We start from the raw sequence: 7845 nt of genomic DNA, 5'->3' as shown, positions 1-7845 counted from the left end.
CCCCACAGGAGAAGCGCGCACACAACAACAGGGAGCATGTAAGGACTGGAGGAGTCCCAGCTGATGAGAGGCCACTGACCGAACATGAGGGAAGGGCCCTGGAACTGGCTGGCGGACCTGAGGACCGGGAGGTTGCTGATGCAGAGGTCGGGGGCCCACCAGCAAGTGAGCCACCTACAGCCCGTCCCCATATCCCCCCTCCCCCATATCCCCCCTCCCCCATATCCCCCCTCCCCCATATCACCTGATCACTGCCTGCGTGTCTAACCATGCATGCTTCATTGTGTATCGCAGGAGCAAACGTCGAGGCACCCATCCCCGCAGATGCAGACCGCCCGCAGGATGCACCTCGGAGACCACGGGGGACGGAGAGACACAGACCCTCTGGCATGCGACGCCCGCACGATGCCCCTCAGAGACCATGGGAGACGGAGAGACCTGGAGCAACAGGGAGACGGCGCCCCGTCTCATGCGGGTGCGGTGACGCAGGCGTGTGCCACCCAGCGACGAGAGGGGCAGCCACAGGCCCCCGTCACAGCCAAGCCACGAAACCACAACCCAGGACACCCCTACCCAGGACACCCCTACCCAGGACACTGAAATACAGGACAGTGACACAGATTGGATGGGCGGAGACGAACCGCCACCCCAAAGTGCCATGGACTCAGAGTCGGATGATGCGCACGACACAACGCCACTGCTGTCACCAACACCCTCCACCATCGCAGAGACGCTCACCTCGGTTGGGCACTTTAGTGATGAGGCATCTGGTACACTCACTGGTGCGTCCACACAGCCGTCCCGGTACAGCAGGAGGAGGTAGGAGCAGCAGAGGGGCCGGGCGGTCGGAGGGCAGCCCAGCCCAAGCGAACATCTGCCGCCCAGATGGATCCCGGGTTCCTGGAGTTTCCACACCCACACATAGATCCGATGCAACCACCGACCCGGAGACGAGCGAAGAGGGTAACGGCCAGCTTGCGGCGGTTGCAGTCGCAGGTGGAGGAGTCCACCCGCGTCCAGGAGCTGGCAGTGGTGCCGGTCATGCGTGCCACCCAGGCCGACACTGCACGGGTGGCGTCCGCGGTGGAGGTAATGGGTGCAACGGTGTCAGACATGGGGAGCGGTTTGCGAGGCCTGGGGCTTTCCGTGCAGGCGGCGTCTGTGGCCCAGGACATGGCTGCCCTCTCACAGGAGGCCATGAGCCAGCACCAGCGGCAGATGGCAGAGGCGCTCAACGTCATGGCCCAGTGTCAGCAGGCCATCGCTGAGGGCATCGGCGCCATTGCCCATGTGCTAGCCGGCATCGCACAGTCACAGACAGGGATTGCCAACTCCCTGAGCTCCATGGCTGCGAACCTGCAGACCCCTGTCGATACCAGCACGGGCCTCCAGGACTGGCAGCGCCCGATGTCGGGGGGGCGTCGGATGGCCAGTCCGTTCACATCCCCCACCCATGTAGAGGCCTGGGGGCCATCGGGCACCCCGAAGGAGGAGGAGGTGCTGGGGCCTGTTCCGGGTCCCATTGTAGGGGAGGTCCCAGAACACCTCAACACCTCGGGCTCCCCCCCTGCCGCCCCAGGTGCATCGGGTGAGCAACGGGCAGGACAGGCTGGCAGCTCGCCATCCCAGTCGCCCGGGCCGCAGCCTGGCCCATCTAGGCCAGGACGCCCCAGGAAACGGCCGCCAAAGGGATCCAGTGTCAGAGGGCAGGAATCACAGGAGTCCACCTCCAGTTCCGCTGTACCGTCTGGGGAACCACCTAGGCGTAGTCAAAGGGCCCGTAAGGCCCAACAATTAGACACTGAGTAAGTTGGCACGGGTGCAGGGCACAGATGAGTTTTAGGGGCTAGGGCACGTGCATGAACTCCTTTGGTTATTAAAGTCAATGTTACACCTACAGAAGCTGCCTTTGTGCTCTGTCCAAGGCATGCGGGGGTGTCATGTACGTTGAGCGCAAGTGTGTGTGTGAGGGGTGGTCTTACCTCAGCCCCAGGTGAGTCTGCCCCCTTCCCCCGGGCCGCCATCAACATCCCCCGGGCAGAGGACGGGACCGTGCGCTGCAGTGTCACAGCCGCATGCAGGGATGGTCCGGGTGGATGGTGGTACTGTGGCCATGGGTCAGACATAGTCCAACGATGTGGAGCCAGGAGCTCATCGCAGAGCGGGTTGTCATCATCCTCCATGGCCTGCAATAGACACGCGTCCACCGGCAACTGTGTGAGCCCGGCCCGTTGTGCTGCAGGTGGATCGGCAATGGGGGGGTGGTGTGCATGCGGGTGGGGTGGGTGAGGTTGGGGAGGGGGGTGAGGGTGCTGGGTGGGTGGATGGGTGGGGGTTGTGGGTGGTCGGGTGTTGCCATGGTGTGCGGTCTGTGGCGACACTACCCGATTCCCACGCCCATCTAGTCAGTGAAGCGGGCGTCTATCAGTCTGTCCCGTGCCCGCTGGGCCAGCCGGTAACGGTGGACAGCCACCCGCCCGTGTCTACCCCGTCTGCCCTGACCATTGCCCCCATCCCCCTCATCTGGGGAGGACTGCGCCTCTTCCTGCTGCTCCTCCACTCCGCCCTCCTCTGCCTGCGGCACATCGCCCCTCTGCTGGGCTATGTTGTGCAGGACGCAGCACACCACAATGATGCGGCCGACCCTATCTGACCGATACTGGAGGGCGCCCCCAGAGAGGTCCAGGCACCTGAAACGCATCTTCAGCACGCCAAAGCACCTCTCTATCACTCTCCTTGTCGCTACATGGGCATCATTGAAGTGGTTCTCCGCCTCATTGCGTGGCCTCTGTATAGGCATCATCAGCCACGATCGCAATGGGTAGCTCCTGTCGCCCAGCAACCAGCCCCTCAGCTGGGGATGGCGTCCCTCGTACATGCCGGGGATGTATGACCGTGACAACACGTATGAGTCGTGTACACTGCCCGGGTAATGGGCGCAGACATGCGGTATCATCATGCGGTGGTCGCAGACCACCTGTATGTTCATCGAATAGGTCCCCATCCTATTAGTGAACACGGCCCTGTTCTCTGCAGGTGGCCGCATGGCGACGTGCATCCCATCGATCGCGCCCTGGACCATGGGGAACCCGGCCACGGCAGAGAAGCCCACGGCCCGGGCATCTTGGCTGGCCCGGTCCACAGGGAAGCAGATGTAGCGGTGCGCCATGGCATATAGGGCATCTGTCACTGTCCGGATGCACCGGTGCACCGATGTCTGCGATATGCCGGACAGGTCCCCACTCGGTGCCTGGAATGACCCCGTTGCATAAAAGTTCAGGGCCACCGTAACCTTAACGGACACGGGGAGAGGGTGTCCCCCGCCAGTGGCACGCGGTGACAGGTGCGCCAGCAGGTGGCAGATGTGTGCCACGGTTTCCCGGCTCATCCGGAGTCTCCTCCTGCATTCCCGGTCCGTGAGGTCCTGGTATGACTGCCGGGGCCGGTACACACGGGGCGTCATCGGGTGCCTCCGTTGCCATGGGGCCGCGACGTCCTCCTCCCCCTCCTCGTCCTGTCCGTCAGGTGCCCCACCAGCCTGGTCGGCTGCCACCTGCCCCTCTGCGGCAGCCTGCGCCGCCTCTCTGGCACGCTCCTCATCCTCCTCCTCATCCAGGGCAACATGGACATTAGCAGCTGGGCCAACATCGCTGGCAGACCGGAAAACATGACGGCCTGTGCGGGGGGGGGGACGACGACAACGACATGTCATCATTGCCCATACCCCCTCCTCCCCCCCAGCCAGGTGGCATGGACCGCATGGGTCCGACTGTTGGAGGCTGACACCTGGCCAGCTGGACCAACTCACTTGCCCTCGCATCCCCCCCTCCCCGGCACGGACCCCCCCACCCCTCTCCAGCACGGACCCCCCGTCCCCCTCCCCGGCACGGACCCCCCCGTCCCCCGTCCCCCTCCCCGGCACGGACCCCACCCCCCGGCACGGACCCGTCCCCCGTCCCCCTCCCCGGCATGGACCCCCCCTCCCCGGCACAGTCCCCCCCTGTCCCCCTCCCCGGCACGAACCCCGTCCCCGTCCCCGACACGGACCCCCCCCCCCGTCCCCCTCCCCGGGACGGACCCCCCCCGTCCCCCTCCCCGGCACGGACCCGTCCCCCTCCCCGGCACGGACCCCCGTCCCCCTCCCCGGCACGGACCCCCGTCCCCCTCCCCGGCACGGACCCCGTCCCCCTCCCCGGCACGGACCCCCCCCCTCCCCGGCACGGACCCCCCCCCCCCCCGTCCCTCTCCCTAGCAGTCATCCTCCCGTCCCCGGCACTCACCCTCCTCCCGGCACTCCCCCGGTGCTCAGCCCACTCTAACCACCCCCCCCGCCGCACACACACACACAACCCTACACACACCTCTCCCCCACACATTCAGACTGCGGCCACGCCATCGCCTGCCCAGCGGCCAACCCCCCAGGCCGTCACCCACCTCCACGCTGGTCGGCGTCAACCTTGAGCACTGGTTGACGCCGATTGAAAGGTGTTTTGACCATGGGTCACGTCGGCGGGACTTCGGCCCATCCGGACGGGAGAATATCGGCAGCCCCGAAATCCATTGCCTCGCGCCCACCCGTGCCATTCTCCGAGGCGTGCGGCGCGATTGACGCCCCGCCGACTTTTCTCCCTTCGGAGAATTCGGCGGGCGGGGGCGGAATTCACGACGGCCCACGGCGATTCTCCGACCCGGTGGGGGGTCGGAGAATCTCGCCCCCTGTGTTTAATTATAAATTTGGAATGCATTCAGCCAAGGAAAAGTGTGCTGTCTTGCTAAAGAGCTTTGGAGCAGGCTTCTAGGGTGCGATCCACCAGATGACGCTACTGGGAGGTCAAAGATCATTGAGAATATACCTGGATGTTGTATTAGTTACTGAAAATCATTCAGCATTTTCATCCTGTCTGCCCTATATCCCAGTGTCTCGTAACATATTATTGTATATTTTTATTTTATGCAGTAACTTTATAAAAGGTACACAAAGAGATGATGCAGCAGAAAATGGATAAAGCTCTACAATTAACCCAGTATTAAATGAAATTACCTTCAAAATGATACTGACACACTTCACAACTCCAGAGATGGGGAGGCAGTGGCACAGTGGCATTGTCACTGGACTAGTAATCCAGAGACCCAGGGTAATGCTCTGGCAACCCGGGTTCGAATCCCACCATGGCAGATGGTGGAATTTGAATTCAATAAAAATCTGGAATTAAAAGTCTAATGATGACTATGAAACCATTGCGGTTGTCGTAAAGACCCATCTGTTCCATCTGTTCACTAATGTCCTTTAGGGAAGGAAATCTGCTGTCCTTACCTGGTCTGGCCTACATGTGATTCCAGACCCACAGCAATGTGGTTGTCTCTTATCTCAGGGATGGGCAATAAATGTTGGCCCAGCTGGCGACGCCCACTGTGAATAAAGAAAACATGAAAGGTGACAGTTCATATTTGCCTAAAGGTGCCCTTTTTGCATAATCATCTTCAATATACACTATTATTCATGAATATCAATTAACGAAGAGTAAATCTCACCCTGTGAGATTGTTCTGCCATTAAATGGGATCATGGCTGAGGGGTAATTTGTCCACACAGAGGGTGGTGAGTGTCTGGAACAAGCTGCCAGAGGCAGTAGGTGGGTACGATTTTGTCTGTTAAAAAGCATTTAGACCTGGGTAAGCTGGGTATAGAGGGATATGGGCCAAATGCGGGCAATTGGGACTAGCTTAGTGGTAAAAACTGGGCGGTATGGACAATTTGGGCCGAAGGGCCTGTTTCCATGCTGTAAACCTCTATGACTCTATGATTTGCGACCTAACCCCACTGCTCAACTTTGCGCCATCTCCTTCAATACCATTGGTCAACAGAAATCCACCAATCTCAGATTTAAAATTAATAGTTGACCCAGCATCGACCTTCCATTTGAGGAAGAGAATTCCAAACATCTACCACCTTTTGCAAGGACAAGTGTTTCCCAACTATACTCCTCGCAGTTCCTATGAAAGGTCATTGACCTGAAATATTAACAACTGTTCACACTCCTGCTAATGAACCGGGACAAGAATGCTTGACCTCAGACAATCAGTCCCCAGTTCAAGTTAACTGCTCCCCAGTAAATCACAACCGGCCACTGCCTGTATCAGCTGTCAAAATCGATGGCCGAGTGATGTCTGTGTTGGATTTCCCAGCTGTTCTGGTTGCCCCCCCCCAAGTGCGTAGTGGTTATTCCAGTTATAAGTGGTTACAGTTTTCAACCAGCTTCAATTTCGTTCTGGGACTCCATTAGCCTTTTAGATTTTTTTGTGTATCTATCCATGGCATTTTAATGACCTATATCCATGGTCCTCCAAATATTTTTGGGTGTCCACAACTCCTAACTTTTCACTGTTTAGAAAGTGCCTGGATTTATCCTTTTGTGATCTCACACTTGGCTGCATTGAAATCTGTTTGTCGCAGCTTTGACCATTCATTCAATCTATTAATATTCCTTTGTAAATTTCTGCATCCATTTCCATTGCCATCTATCTTCATGCCGTGGCCAAACTTGGATATGTGGTTCTCTGTCCATCCCACCATCTAAATCCTTAATGAACACAGAGAGCATTTGAGGCCCCAATTCAGACCCTGGTTGATGCCCCTGATCACATGCTGCCTATTAGACTTTCTGTCCAGTGCTCCCACTTTCTCCAGCTACTCAACCTAACTGTCTCCAAACTATCATCCCATGCTGATGAATCTGGTGTGTAGCTACAGATTTTTAAAGTTTTTATTCAAATTTCGAGCATCTGCCATCTTCCTTCTTATTTGTAATGAATTAGCTGATGTCATGAAAGATGTTCACTGGGATTTTTAACAAATCAGTTGACATTTCACAGTGAAATACATCTTCAGAATTGTCCCTGAGAGCCAGGATTTTGTGCTGTCTAAGAATTTTCTCATAGATGTTTGACCCTAAGTTCTGAAATTCCCTCCCTGACCTCTCACCTTCTTTATGCTGTTCCTTGAAACATCCCTCTTAACATACCTCTGTTCCTTAAAGCATAGCTCTTTGATCAACATTTGGTCACCTGTCCTAATATCTCCCTACGTGGCTCAGTAATCAGTTTTGTTTGATAATGTTCCTGGAACGGTTTACTACATTAAAGGTGCTATATAAATGCTAGGTGCTATTATCACTTAGGTTTACGGTACAGTGCAAATGTTAAACTCATAAAATCCTTGCAATGCAGGAGGCCACTTGGCCAATCATGTCTGCACCCACCCTCCAAAAGAGCACCCTAACCCAGGCCCAGTCTCCTGCCCTATCTCCATAACCCCACCTAACCTTTTGACATTAAGGGGCAATTTAGCATGGCCAATCCTACCCACCTGCAAATGAAAAATGAAATGAAAATCGCTTATTGTCAAAAGTAGGCTTCAAATGAAGTTACTGTGAAAAGCCCCTAGTCGCCACATTCCGGCGCCTGTTCGGGGAGGCTGTTACATCTTTGGACTGTGGGAGGAAACCTGAGCACCCGAAGGAGATCCACGCAGACGCGGGGAGAACGTGCAACCTCCACACAGTCACCCAAGATCGGAATTGAACCCGGGACCCTGGTGCTGTAAGACAGCAGTGCTAACCACTGTGCCACCATATTCACCACAAACAAAATATTAACATGGAAATGACACTTGCTAGATCAGAGTAGCAGACTAATTGGGCAGCACGGTAGCACACTGGTTAGCACTGTGCTGCACAGCACCAGGGACCCGGTTTTGATTCCCGCTTGGGTCACTCTCTGTGAGGGGTCTGCACGTTCTCACTGTGTCTGCGTGGGTTTCCTCTGGGTGCTCCGGTTACCTCCCACA

The sequence above is a fragment of the Scyliorhinus torazame genome, chromosome 16, assembly GCF_047496885.1.
Source record: "Scyliorhinus torazame isolate Kashiwa2021f chromosome 16, sScyTor2.1, whole genome shotgun sequence".
NCBI classification, from domain to species: Eukaryota; Metazoa; Chordata; class Chondrichthyes; order Carcharhiniformes; family Scyliorhinidae; genus Scyliorhinus; species Scyliorhinus torazame.
This window is presented reverse-complemented; position numbering follows the sequence as displayed.